General features: G+C 40.4%; 1 pseudogene across 1 annotated transcript in view; it reads right to left on the bottom strand.

Moving 5' to 3' along the window:
- Positions 1–289: 289 nt before the first annotated feature.
- The window catches only part of LOC114299245 (subtilisin-like protease SBT3 pseudogene), a 104,633-nt pseudogene continuing 89,484 nt past the window's right edge, over positions 290–15,438 (bottom strand). The window contains exon 2 of the transcript XR_014360764.1: positions 290–378. The product of XR_014360764.1 is annotated as a subtilisin-like protease SBT3 pseudogene, transcript variant X2 (transcript). The remainder of the gene's footprint in view (positions 379–15,438) is intronic.

The raw sequence follows: 15,438 nt of genomic DNA, 5'->3' as shown, positions 1-15,438 counted from the left end.
GGGGTAGTGTCACACCCCAAATCCGGGTATGACCAGCCGTGGCCCACAAGGACTCAGCCCAAGGCACACGTAAGCCTAACCACTAATCCATAAACACATTGAATAACTATACAATAGTCCAGTAATAAATAACCAAAACTCAATCCAGTGACATGCCACAACTATAAATGGCAAAATCAACCGTAATCAAAACCATCCAAACTTATGGGGTATAAACAGCCCACATATCAAAATAATCCTAAACGAACCTCAATAAAAATAAAAAGAAATATGCACAAACTAGACATGACAATCTAAAACAAAATATATGAATGTCCTAGAGGTCCATGCAATTGAGTCCCCGCTACGCCATGAGTCCACTCTAAGTCCTTCTAACACCTGGAAGTGATTAACAACTAAGTCAGCTGATAGCTCAGTGAGTAGCAACATGGATAGTAAATACAATTTTGAAAACAGGGATCAATTCCAAAATAAGATATATATCACAAAAATTAGATTGGCATACAGTTTGGTAAAGACAATCTGTTTCAAAAAAAAGGTTCCACAGTTCAACAATTAAAATACTCATGTCTCTCAAGAACATGATAAATGACATTTTACACTCAAAACAGATTACAACATGAACACCAATAATTTTCTGGGTACCAAGAAAAACAAATAATATGCCACACAGTTCTCAAGGCTATTAGCCTAGTTGGATCCAATACCGAACTAAGAGTCATCCTCAGGGTGGCAACCTAGGCTTTTTCTCTAAGACGATCCGATTGAAGGTCACCTAGCTTTTTTTTAAGGTCTTTTCCTTACAATCATTGAGCACTAGAGTTATCACGGCTCAACCCAGATCTATTTCCTAGTGGCCAGAGTCACCACACACAGTGGAATAATTTCCCTGGACTAAATACACATATGGTCCCAATAATCAATACACATCAGTTTCGCAAAACATGGCAGTTCATCATTATAAACATGAGACCAAAACAAATAGTTTACAGTATGCCAAGTTCACACATGTTTTAGAAATAATTTGATTCAATTGATAATATAATAATTTATCAAAACAGTTTAGTCATGAAACAACAATTTAATTTTCCAACAGTTCAGGGTAGGGGAACATTTATAAAAATATGTAGCATGAAACTACTCACCTAAACACAATATAATATAATCCTCAAATAAAGTATGAAAGTCCAACTAGTGCCTTGAACCAAGTATAAAAACTACACTTCACTACTAATTTAAAAATACTAAAAAATAGGAACTAAGTAACCTCAACTAAAGCGCACTAACACGGATCAACCCAACTCACTGCTACTCTTAAATATTACCTAAGCTCATGTTCTTCAAGGTTTAAAATCACCCAAGACATGGGTTCCAGTCGAAACTTAATTAAAGGTGACTTTAAGATAAAACAGAATTTTAAACAGGCCTTCCCAATCTATTCGCTAACTTTGAAAATTACAAAACCCACTCCACGCTATTCGAAAAATTCCAATAATCTCCAGATATCAACTAATATATCCTAAGTTTCAAACCCAATTGGTTTCACTTGATTTTCTTATCAAAATAATTATCTATAATTTATTATATCCAAACAGGTTGTTTTCTGCAGCGCCTTAAAGAAATTAATGGTTCTCTTAATATACATGAGAAATCAATGCAAGGCCAAAAAATTATGAAACTAGACTCGTAACCGGTTTTAATGACGCTGATTTGATAATTTTCTGATTTATACCCAAAGAGAATAACACTCCTGAACTTACTGCTTAAAACCAGTTTTCTGGACAGATTTGAACCCATTAGTTTATATGGATTTTGATTCCCAAAAATTATGAAAAAATTTAGATATGCAATTCAATATGTAATTAATTTTCTGTAAAAATTTCAGTTTAAAAGTCATTCGTTTGATATGGTTTCTTGATTTTTAAAGTTCGTGATTATGCGACGAATTTTTGAACTAAGAATAATACCCATTCTTTATACATGAATTTAACTCCTCAAATTTCTTAACAGTATATATATATACAAAATACATAAACCTACAACCTCTCTATCAATGAACTAAATAATAATAGAGTAAGGATAAAGAACAAAAACAAAAGGAAGAAGAGAGATAAAGACCTACCACACACCCGAAAATCCTTCTTTGTTTGCAACCCTTTCTTTTTCTTCTTCTTATTTTCTCTCAACCCTTCTCTCCCGTGACTGTTGTGTTTGCTGCTGCTATAGTGTAGATTAGGAACCCTAGGGTTGTTATATATTGTATTAGGAAACTTAGGGTTACTTTATATATCTAAACAAAAGGCTCTAAATTATTGTCTCTTTATATTATTTTAATTTCTATCTCCATTAAAATATAAATATTATTAGATCAAAATATGCTTACTAATTTGGCACTTAAATTTATTTATTTTTTTTAAATAATAAATCTTGCCTCTAAATTAAAGGCTTTCACCATAAATTTATTTTAGGTTTAAAAATTAATTAAAAGACCTTCCAAATATTTAATTTGCATTTTAGGATTCACCACCAAAATATTTTGAGATTGTAATATTAATATTATTTAATTATTTACTTGATTTGTATATTTGGGTTCTCACAGGTGGTGTGTATGATACTTCATTTGAGAAATTTTGTTCTGAATATGATGTAATTCACCAAACCACTACACCCTGTTCTCCTCAGTCAAATGAAGTTGCTGAGAGAAAGAATCGAACTCTTAAAGAGATGATGAATGCCGTGTTGATTAGTTCAGGGTTACCTCAAAACATGTGGGGGGATGTGATTTTGTCTGCTAACTTTATCCTTAACAAGGTACCGCACAAGAAAATCAATCAAACATCTTATGAAGTATGGAAAGGTTGATGACCTACCTATAATTACCTCAAAGTGTGGAGGTGTTTGGCCAAAGTTGCAGTTCCTAGTCCTAAACCAACTAAGATAGGATAAAAAATCATTGATTGTGTATTCATTAGTTATGCAAATAATAGTAGCGCGTGCAAATTTTATGTTCATAGATTTGAAAATCCTGATATGCATGTAAACACTATTATTGAGTCACGGAATGCATCATTTTTTGAACACTTTTTTCCTTGCAAGAAAACTGAAGAGACAAATTAAAATAAAAGACCTTTTGATACTGCTATAGGTAGTAGTGAAGACCAAAATGATAATGAAGCAGATGAACCTAAATGTAGCAAGAGGGCTAGGATCTCTAAATCATTTGGTCTTGATTTCCGGACATACCTGTTAGAAAATGAGTCTCAAAACTTCAAGGAAGCAATGTCAAGTCCTGAAGCGCCATTGTGAAAAGAGGTTGTGAATAGTGAAATTGAATCGATTTTGCAAAATCATACTTGGGAACTGGTGAATCTTCCAACGGGATGTAAAACCTCTTGGATATCAGTGGATATTCAAGAAAAAAATGAAAGCAGATGGTTCAATAGATAAATACAAAACTAGGCTTGTTGTCAACGGATACAGGCAGAAAGGAAGGCCTTGATTATTTTGATACCTATTCACCAGTGACAATAATAATATCTATTCGCATGCTAATAGTGATTACAGCATTGTATAATCTGGAGATACATCAAATGGATGTTAAAACAGCCTTTTTAAATGGTGAGTTGGATGAGGAAATCTATATGGAACAACTAGAAGGGTTTCAAATTCATGGCCAAGAGAAAAAGGTTTGTAAACTTGTTAAATCCCTTTATGGATTAAAACAAGCTCTGAAACAATGGCATGGAAAGTTTGATCAAGCTATGCTTTCGGATGGTTTTAAGATAAACGAACATGACAAATGCGTCTACATTAGAAGCACATACAAAGGCTATGTCATAGTTTGTCTTTATGTGAATGACATGCTCATTATTGGAAGCAATAATGACATGATTAAATCCACAAAGAAAATGTTGAACAAAAAGTTTGACATGAAATATTTGGGAGTAACATATATAATTCTAGGAATAAAATTACTAGAACATCTGAAGGGTATGCTTTATCTCAATCTCATTATGTTGACAAGATTCTGGAGAAATATGGAAAGCATGACGATCGTCCTGCTAAAACACCTGTTGACATTAGTCTTCATTTGTCAAAAAATACAGGTATAAACATATCACAATTATGCTGTGTTTGGTTGGGAATTTGGGGAGGGATTTGGAAATAGAAAGGGAAAAGGTATGTGATATTAGGTGAAATGTAGGTATATTTTATTCTCATTTCACCTACCTTTTCTATTTCCCTTTCCAAAACTCTTTCCAAATCTTACAACCAAACACAGCGTTAGAGTACTCTTAGATAATCAGAAGCTTGATGTACTTAATGAATTGCACTAGGCCAGATATATCCTATGCTGTAAGCAAATTGAGTAGGTACACAAGTAATCCAGGGTCAGATCACTAGAAAATGATAACTAGGGTACTTAGGTATCTAAGGCATACCTAGAATTATGGCTTACATTATATCAAATATCCAGCAATACTCAAGGGGTACAGCGATGCAAATTGGATATCGGATACTAAAGACTCAAAATCTACTAGTAGATACGTCTTTACCCTGCACTCTCTTAGAAATCCTCCAAGCAGATATGCATAGCAAGGCCGACAATAGAATCTGAGTTTATTGCATTAGATAAAATAGGAGAAGAAGCAGAATGGCTTCGTAATTTCTTTGAAGACATTCCAATGTGGCCTAAACCTGTGCCAGCGGGCACAGAATCATATGTATAACGGTAAGTCTTGACACATTCATCGAAAACATAATACCGTTAGGCATTTGCTCTCACATGGAATAATTTCCATAGAATATGTAAAGTCAACAGAGAATATTACAGATCCATTGACTAAAGGGTTAGCTAGAGAGCAAGTGTATCATTTATCGTGAGGAATATGATTAAAGCCTATTACTTAAAAGTCGCCATAATGGCAACCAAACCTAGTTGCTAGAGATCTCAAGATCTAGGTTCAAAGGGACAACTGAATTATGGATGACTTCACATATCACTAAGGAGGTTTTCTCCTACCCATTTCTATGATAAGAAGAGCGATACCTGCAACGTTAGTAGGATAAACTTTGCTTTTAATGATTCTTATAGCTTGGATATCCAAGTGGTGTATGTTAGGATACTCTTAATAAGAAGTCACCTATATGAGTGTGAATTGGACCGGTTCTGTGAGAATTGAGAAGGCTAAATTCTCTAGAGCACTCATGAATTACCAGGTGTTGTTCAAGGCCAAAATGAACACAACCGTGAGAACCAAACTGTGTCTGCAGATACACTATGTGTAGTCTATTGTCTTGGCTTACACAAACAGCTAAACAGTTCAAGGCATCGCGTCCACTGGTTAGCTATTAAGTCCGATAGGCTTTCACCAGAGCAGGTTCAAAGCCAAAAGCTACCTATCTCGATGTGGTGTATCTTTTTAATGTACTCTTTCTTTGTCTACATTTTGTTGCATGTTCGTTATTATGAATTCCATTCATGTGGGGGATTGTTGGAAAATGGCTTTGTATAAACTTATTTTTTGCTAGCTTTGAGCATTAATTAAGGTAGGATCCAAGTGTTATTTTTAACGTTTCTAATTAGGTTCATGTTTAATGCCTCATAGTGAATAACATTGTGTATTTGATTGTTCAAACCCATTTCCAGATGAATGAGAATTCAATGTGCATTTTTGGGTTCGTGGAAATGACTTTAGGTGGGTTTCCTGCACATTTATGAAATGTGCTTGTCTTATATAGGAAAGGTTTAAGGATTTATATGAGTATATGCCTAGCTTGCCATACTTGGGATAGGCCCCAAGGGGCATCCCAAGTTTTGTAAGGAGGGAAGGTATGGACAAAGTGGGCTTGGCCCAAAACTAGTACACACGCGCGCACGCCGCCACCATCGTCCAGTTGATTGGCCGAACCGAGCTGAGCCGAGCGCAGGTGCGTGGTGTGGGTTGAGTCAGGTCGGGTCCTAATTTTAATTTTTTGGACAAAATTCATTTGAATTTTTTTCAAATTCTTGTAGGAAATTTTTTTTTCCTTAATTCAAATTTTGCGCCAAATTTTCAAATTCAAATTTTTGAATTTTCTGGTCGCCTCCTTTCCGAGCCGGTACTATTCTGATTGCAACTTTCCAATCATGTCCGAACAGCCACCAACGCTTACTAGAATAGGTGCATGGTTGGCTATAAATAGCCTGCCATTCCAACATTTCATTCCATCAATTTTTCTTCAACATTTCTTCCTTCTTCTTCCTCTTATTGTCCTCATGTTCTTCTGCATCTCTTTTGCATTTAATCTTAGGAAGAGAAAGAGAGAGTTATAACATAGTTTTGGTTTGCCTGACTTGAGTTTGTAATACTACAAATCAAGTATTACTCGTTGCATCCTGGGAAGTAGACGCTGTTAAATCTCAAAGCACTGGAGCGAGGGTGAAATCTACTTTAAAGAGATTGTGTCCAACACAAGCCTCGACTTATAATTTCTGTAAGCAATTAATTCAAAATTTAATTTATTTAATTATTTTCTAGATTATTTATTTTTATTTGTTATTTATTTTATTTACATATTTAGTTTACACACATAACCACTGGAAGTAACACAAAGTACTTAAAATATTTTATTGTAGCACAAACTAGCTATATGGCCCAAAATGCGAAGTAAAAGAAAAGAAAGAAAGAGACAAAGAAACACTTTGTGGCTGAGTTAATCAGTTTAGCAATTTAACATTACTAGTTATATCCAAGTGGTCAGCAAAACTAAAATTCCAAGGGCAATTTTGCCTACAACAAATAGTATTGAACATATGGCAAAACAAGATGGTCATGCCAACCTCTACACCAAAGGTAATAAATTAAAAATGCAGCCTCTACACCGAAGGTAATCTTCCATGTGATGATTTCTTCCATGTGATTTCTCTCAGCGTCTATCTCCACGTGATCCAACAAGCAGAGGAGTGTCTGCCTCCTCACGACTAGTATTTTGGATATAAATAGAAGTGTTTTATGTAGAGAAAAATCAAGAAGGGAACAACAAAAAAATTTGTAATATTGAACTATTCTCAAATATTGTGTTGTGTGCTATCAGTGATTAATTATTTCTATTGAGAGAAAATTTGTTGAGAGTTTGAGCAAAATTGTAACCTTATTCTTATTATTCTCGTAAAAAAAAAAAAAAAAAAAAGAAAGGGAGTTTTTGTGAGTGATTTTTTGAGATAAAATTACTTGGGTTAGGTGAGACTAGGCACCGAATTCAAAACTAGTCGGGTTATTTTTGTGAGTGGTTTTTGGAATAAAATCACTTTGTGAGGTGTGATTAGGCACCGAATTCGAAACTAGTTGGAGTGATCAGGATTGGTCACTTGTTGTAAAGGTTCACTAGCACCCGTGAAACTAGTGGTGTATTACTATTTAAAGAATAGTGAAGAAATTTTCGAGGAGGATATTTAGGGAGTTAATGTAGGCCCGGCGTGCTGTAACATGTCCGCCGGGGGGGGGACCTTGTTGCTACAGTTCGGACTCCCGATTTTTGTTGTCGCGGTTCTTAATCTGAACCAAAGAGTCCAAATCTGGCAAATCGTTTTGAGAAACAGATTTTTGAAAAAGTAGTGCCAAACATGGACTGCTTTGCCAGATACAGAGTCGCCACCTAAATATTTTAAAATGGGGGAATTTAGGAAACCCTGACTCGATGCCGAAGGCCACATGTCCGTCATCACCGGAGTTGTCTCGGCTCGGGAGCTTGGGTACGATCGGGGAAGGTCAGCTATGAGCACCCCCTTTCGCCCGGTCCGAAGACCGGCCTCTACTAACCGTGATATCCAATTTTGAAAACGTTATGTGTTCTTATTCCAATTATTAGCCTAGAATTACTATGTTATGCGCACAGCAAACAAGTATAGACTAAATCGCCCAAATTGGAACAAAACATTTCATGTTTGTTTTGAAAATGGTTTGCTACTCGCAAGTAGGCTAAAATGCAGGTTTTGCCACCCTCAAGTGGGCTTTTAGAAAAGATGATTTTGCCACTATCTAGTGGGCTTTAAAATTCACAGTTTTAATGTGTTATCCCAATTTAAACAATTCGACCTCCATCCACAGGCATTCAAGCAGTTTATCTCATGTAAGCACTTAGCCGCATGGCAAGCATGTTGTCATGGCAATATTCACACTCATGCGATATGCTAAAGCGGAAATACTTACATAGTACTCCATGCCAAAACAAAGAACTTGTTAGCAAACATGCATGATCCAAGTCCATGTTAAGTGCCTAATGCATCGCATACAAAATGTTGCTAGAATAGGCTCGGCTATCCTAAACATGTCATGTGAAAATGCACAATTATCACGTATTCAGTTTGGGAATTGAAGAACATATGCGGTTAGCATGATGTACCGAGCCTAATGCATGTAATACAAATGCATGGATGCACACATGCATAGCATAAGGTATGCTAAATTGAACGTGCCCTAGTCTACCATCGTAAGCAGGTAAATAAAAGGGAAGAAAGAATGGAGGTTGGAAGACATACACACCACCCACACACACTTATTACAGATTTGCCCTCGCTCGGAGGGACCGAATAAATATTACAAATTAATTAACTACGCAAGCTAATTAAATATTACAAATTAATTAATTAACAAATTAACTAATTTAGGAAAACAGTAAAACGTCTCGAGAAGCGCGCCGCCATGCGCAAGCTGCCTCTGTTTTCCTCCCTTTCCTCCTCTGGAGGTTGTCAAAACCTCAGGACTACATCCTTGGACAGAGGGGATCATCACCGGCTAGATGAAATTTCCACCGGCAGTGTTGTATGGCCATCGGCACAAAGTTGAAGCTGTCGGCAGAGAAAATGGTGCCGGTCGGCACATTACACTGCCGGTCGGCAGAGTATTCCTGCAGAACCTGCAACTCACAGCAACAGAGGGCAAAACAAGGCATGGCAGCATATTTCAAGGCATGTATGCATCAACCATGTCTCTTATCATTGTGATAACTCAAAGGGACATGTGCCTCGGTTCTCGGACCACCAATCACGCATTTCTATGCATGATGGCCCAAAGAACCAAGTATGCAACTTTGGTTTCAAATGCAATGCAAACCAATCAAACAAAACTCCCAATCCCTATCACCCAAGTCAAGGGACAAGGAATGCATGCAAGATGCAATGCAACCTAGGCATAAAAGCTAAGGATGCAACATGGCATGGCAAAGCACTTATGCAATCATGCAAGCATACATATGGCAATGCAAATGGATGGCAAAGATGGACTTAAACATGAATTAGGCGACTCTAAAATAGGCCTAAAGCAGTAGCCATTGTGCTAAAAGGTGAGGGCTAAATGGCATGCACACACACATGCACATAAGGACCAACACTTAAGCATAAATCAAACAACATTCAAGCACACTTGAAAGAAGGAAACATGGACAAATTAGCATGCATTATAAGCTCTAAAATCATGTTATAAAATGATGCCAAATCAAGTTATAAATCAAGCCAAAACATGCAACGAATAGTCCAAGTGTTCAAGGCAAGTCAATAAGGCATTGATCTACACTTATCATGACCAAACATGGCATGCATTAAACAACTAAAAACAGATTTTTAGCATGTTAAAACAAGGCCAAAGGACTCCTTAGATGGCATCTAAGTGGCCCAAATACAAAGGCATACACCATGGCCAAAACATGGAGCATTGCAACACATGCTTTCAAAGCATTAAAGAGGCATGCAAGGCAATCAAACATGCATGGAAATGGGACTGAAATAGCATGTAGGATGATTCCAAATCACCAAAACAATACAAAGATGGCATGCTACACATGTACATACTTAAGGCCAACAAGCCCGAATACAAAGGAGCTATATCAAGCATGCCAAAATCGACCCAAATACTTATGGACAGATCTAAAACATGGCAAGATAAGCACATAATCTTCACAAATGCAAGCCTAAAACATGCTCCAACAAAGGCTAACAACCTAGAACATGTTAAGGCACAAATAAGGCATTACATGGCAACTATGCTAAACATGCATGAAGTTCCAAAACCAATTTGAAATCATGTTATATTATAGATATATAAGCATGAAAAACAAACCAAACATGCTCAACACACACTCAAGCATAGGCCTCCTTAAGAGGTCAAAATATGCCCTTTTCAAGGACAACAAGGAGAGGGGGTGGCCCTCTCCTTCTTGGGACTTCAAAGCATCATCTTCACCACTGAAATCCCTCAAGATTTCAGTGGTGAAGAGACCTCAACACCAAAATCCCGGAGCTAGCACAAAATGGCTCAAAATGAGGCCTTTTGAGGCCTAAGGGTGGTCAACAACCCTCAAACAATGAAACACTCTTAATAAACAATAAAGAGGGCTTAAAAACAGAACTTTTTTATGTTATACAATAATCACAAAAACAGCTCTAAGACTAGTAGAAAATCAATGCAAAAATGGGGGAAAAAGGGACTAGTTTCTCACCCTTGTAGTCCTCTTCAATAATGGTGCTCCAATGGCCTCCTTGAGCTTGAATCCAACAACAAAACTTCAAAACACACTCTTTAGAACCTCAGCTCCAAGAGGAAGGTGAAACACTAGGTGTTTGTGTGCAATAGTGAGACACAAAACACCTAGTGTGCAAAATGAGAGGGAAAGAGAGATAGGTTGTGTATCTAATCCTAACCCTAGGAAAAACCAGAGCTCTCCTCTGTCTTCTCTCCTCAAAAATGTCTAAAGCCTCTTCTTTTTGCCTTAGAGAGGGCTTCTCTCTATATGTCTCTTGTAAAGCTTACAAGACAAGCTTTGCAAGAGGGAGATCCCTCCATACACGTGTATGGAGGGGAGCAAAAGCAATACAGCTGTCTAAAAATATCTGCAAAAGTAGATGAACAGCAATCGGCCGGCAAAAAATGCCATCTTGGCCAAAAAGAGTGCCGACCGGCACAAAAGAGTGCTGACCGGCAACAAATAGTGCCGGCCGGCAAACTATATTGCCGGTGGCAGCAAAAACCAGCCGGTGGCATCTAGCCAATGCCGGTGGTGGGTGGGGATGGTCTACAAGCCTCACCCTGCCTTTCCAAGGCAAAACACAAGTGTTTGGTGCAAAACCAAACACTAAACGGTCGAGTTCGGAGATCCTGAGGCAAGGCACGCGAGCCGAGGCTTCCGGGAACTCCAAACGAACACAAACATGGATAATCACCGAGTGTTCAAACGGTAACGTCCAAGTCTTGAGGACGGTCAAAAATGGGGTGTCTACAGTTGCCCCTCTTTGACAGAACTCGAAAGTCATAACAATGACGGGAGTGAATGTCAAAGCCCAGAGACGACCCATTTTTGACAAGGCCGAAGACTTAGACAAACATACAAGACAAATAAGATATGCGCCCGGAGGCAGGGGCAAAATGCAAGACAATGCACGGAGCCGAGCATAACTTATGATCATGCAAAGAAAAGCTGTAATGAAGCAAACATGCGACAATTTTAAGCTAGCATACCAAACTACACTACAATGCAGAAAGGATGTAAGAGAATTATGAAATTCTCAATACGTCTCACTCGGGAGATACAATACCTGTGCGGCTCGTCTGGTTGCACCAGCTTCAAATGAACCGTACATATAGTATCGTGCCTGCAAAGAAAACAAACTTAACAGGTACAATATTGTTAACAACATGCACAATAGCATACTCGAAATGCGTGACAGCGCAAAGCAAGTGGGGGGCATAACAATGCTGTGAAAATACAAACATGTAAGTGGAGCATGCGGTCTACGCAGGCAACGAAATTGATCATGAACATGCGGTCTACGCAAGTGATGATATTTAGCAGATATGCGGTCTACGCAGGTAATGAAATTGATAACGCGGTCTACGCAATCAAAACATGCGGTCTACGCAGATGTTGAAATTAAACACGCGGTCTACGCAAGTAATGAAATTAAACATGCGGTCTACGCGATCAAAACATGCGGTCTACGCAAGTATTGAAATTAAACATGCGGTCTACGCAATCAAAACATGCGGTCTACGCAGGTAATGGAATTAAGCATGCGGTCTACGCAATCAAAACATGCGGTCTACGCAGGTATTGAAATTAAACATGCGGTCTACGCAATCAAAACATGCGGTCTACGCAGGTAATGAAATCGATAAATCATGCGGTCTACGCAAGCAAAACATGCGGTCTACGCAGGTAATGAAATTGATAAATCATGCGGTCTACGCAATCAAAACATGCGGTCTACGCAGGTATTGAAATTGAACATGCGGTCTACGCAATCAAAACATGCGGTCTACGCAGGTAATGAAATTAAACATGTGGTCTACGCAATCAAAACATGCGGTCTACGCAGGTAATGAAATTAAACATGCGGTCTACGCAATCAAAACATGCGGTCTACGCAGGTAATGAAATTAAACATGCGGTCTACGCAATCAAAACATGCGGTCTACGCAGGTAATGAAATTGAACATGCGGTCTACGCAATCAAAACATGCGGTCTACGCAGGTAATGAAATTAAACATGCGGTCTACGCAATCAAAACATGCGGTCTACGCAGGTAATGAAATTGAGATGCGGTCTACGCAATCAAAACATGCGGTCTACGCAGGTAAAGAATTGAGATGCGGTCTACGCAAGGAAAGAAATTAAACATGCGGTCTACGCAATCAAAACATGCGGTCTACGCAAGTAATGGAACTAAACATGCATGACAATGCAAAATGCAATGAGATGCGCAAAACAGCGCGACAATTTTGAAATGCACAAAACAGTGCGATGCGCATAACAGCGCGAACAATTTCGAAATGCACAAAACAGTGCGATGCGCAAAACAGCGCGACAATTTTGAAATGCACAAAACAGTGCGATGCGCATAACAGCGCGAACAATTTCGAAATGCACAAAGCAGTGCGATGCGCAAAATAGCGCGCGGTTTGAAATGCACAAAACAGTGCGACGGTTTGAAATGCACAAAACAGTGCGATGCGCAGAACAGCGCGAACAATTTCGAAATGCACAAAACAGTGCGATACGCAGAGCAGCGCGAGGTTTGAAACGCACAAAACAGTGCGATGCCAAGTGTGACATGCATGCCACACGGAATGTAAATGGGCTTGAATGCGCAACAACGCACGTATTCCAGAATGCATGACAATGCATGGAATGGAAATGTAATGATGATGCATGAGAAATGTGCACGACAATGCAAAGGGGTGCGTGTTGCAACGCATGTAACACGTGCACAACAATGCAAATGTGTGGCGCGCGACAGCGCGATGTAATGCACCGAAGTAGTGTGATGAACTTGTGCAACACACATGGGGTAGCTTTTGAATTTAAAAGGATACAAAAAGGATACACCTTGCACGAATTTGAGTGCCACGCACTGGAGACACGGCCCGCGGTCAGAACGGAGGCCGGTTGAATATCGGAGATGCACTTTCTTGCACTTTCTTGAGCTATGAAGACCATGAACTTCTCATATGGCCTAAACAAGGCTGTGGGAACCCCACCGGCCGAAAGATGAGGCCACCGGCTGGCCATCGGCACAAAAACAATTCCATCGGCACAAAAAAGTGCCGGCCGGCACAAAACATTGCCGACGGGCAAACAGTTGCTGATGCGGGGCAGTTTTGTCTTTTCACCTTGGGTGTTATAAAATAGGGCTTCATGCCCTATTTTCTCATTCTTCTCACGCCGAAAACCCTTGCTCTCTCTCTCTAGAGTGCTTCTCTCTCATTTTTCGTCCATTTCTTCGCGTTCTACGCCCGTTTCGTCGTCGGATTCGCGTTTCTCTTCGCGTTTCGGACGTTTTCCACCGATCACATTTTCGTTTCGGTGCCTCATTTGGCGTTCTAGCCTTTTCGGGGTTTGTTCCCCTCACTTTGCTCTTCATTTCCGTGCCTCTTCACATTCCGGCCTTCCCGGCCATTTCCGACCCTCTCGGGAGTTGACTTTTCAGTTGACTCTTCGCATTCCGACTCGGTTTTCCCTTTTCCGGCCATTTTCACACCACTCTCTTCATGGCGGACGACATTCCACGTGGCGGGACTCCCCCGGACCACGAGATGGATCCCGGGGTCGAGCTCTTACCACTGAGCGAGCGCCCGTTCGACCCGGCGACCTACCGGCCGGCGATCCACGTTTTGCCCCCAGACGGCCTGCGTCAGTTCCGGAGCTTTGAGAGGTACGCGGCCCCTGAGCTACTACTACGCGAGCCTACCTCCCACCTTTCATTCGGCACTTCCGAGGTAACTTTCTTCTTTCTGCTTTACTTTTTGCAATGTAGGATACAAAACTGCCATAGTTAGCTGTATTCTTTAATTGCTGAAATCTGATATGCCGTAGACCGTAGTTGACTGTAAACATACATACAACTGATATCTGCTTGAGACTGACACATGCACACACACTGCACTAGCCCTGAATCACCCAAACACACGGCACTCACTGTATTCTACTGCCTACACACTGGCACCCAGTATTTATCTGAATCTGTTAGATTTGCACATATGCTACATCTGTTCTGAAACACCCAAACACGCTGACACAGCACACGTATTTTACTGTAAGCACACCGGCACCCGGTATTTGCCTGAATCTGACAAACTTGCATACATGCCATATCTGTCTTTTCAAAATTGCATTTTGAATGTTGTCTTGCAATTGTCATTTTCTGTTTGCAGGAGGGTTCCCATACCATTCGCGGGTATGGGAATACTGGTGCGCGGGAGTGGTATGACGAGCTCCCTGATGCGGTCCAGCGCATCGTGGACCGAGCGGGCTTCGGCACCTTCTGCCGAGGGCTCTCTAGGCTCTCCACATGCAGACCTCTCCTTGCTGCTTTGGCGGAGAGGTGGTGGGACACCACCGATTCTTTCCATTTTTCTACTGCAGGGGACATGACGATGACCCCTTATGACTTCTCGATGCTCACAGGCATCGGGGTAGGGGGGGATCCGATCCCTTTCGACACCGACATGGATGAGTGGACCGCCGCTCAGGTCCATCTACTGGGGGAGGCCCCACCGCTAGCTCATCCAGGCTTCGTCCGATACTCCTGGTTCGAGACACAGTTTCGGGTCCAGCCCGCATTGGAGGAGGTGCAGATGACCCTAGAGGACGAGGAGAGGTATGCTCGCGGCTTCCTCATGTTCCTGTTCGGGACTACCATCTTCGCCGACCGGGCGAACACCGTGCCTCTCTGTCTTCTCAGCGCACTGGTGGACGTCCGGGACATCTTGCACTATGACTGGGGTGGCGCTGCTCTGGCCACCCTATACGGATACATGAGCTCGGCTTCTCGCGGCAGCGGCCAGCTCCTCGGAGGCTACTGGCGGGCTTGGGAGGTACATTTCTTCTCCGCTTTTTCACTCCTGTCTCGTACTTTCCGTACTCTGTACACTACACACACTGCGGTCTGCTTTACACTCACTGTA

This window comes from Camellia sinensis, chromosome 2, assembly GCF_055761805.1.
Source record: "Camellia sinensis isolate YWXY chromosome 2, ASM5576180v1, whole genome shotgun sequence".
Taxonomy (NCBI): domain Eukaryota; kingdom Viridiplantae; phylum Streptophyta; class Magnoliopsida; order Ericales; family Theaceae; genus Camellia; species Camellia sinensis.
Note: the sequence above shows the minus strand (reverse complement) of the source record. Positions and strands in the feature narration are given on the sequence as shown.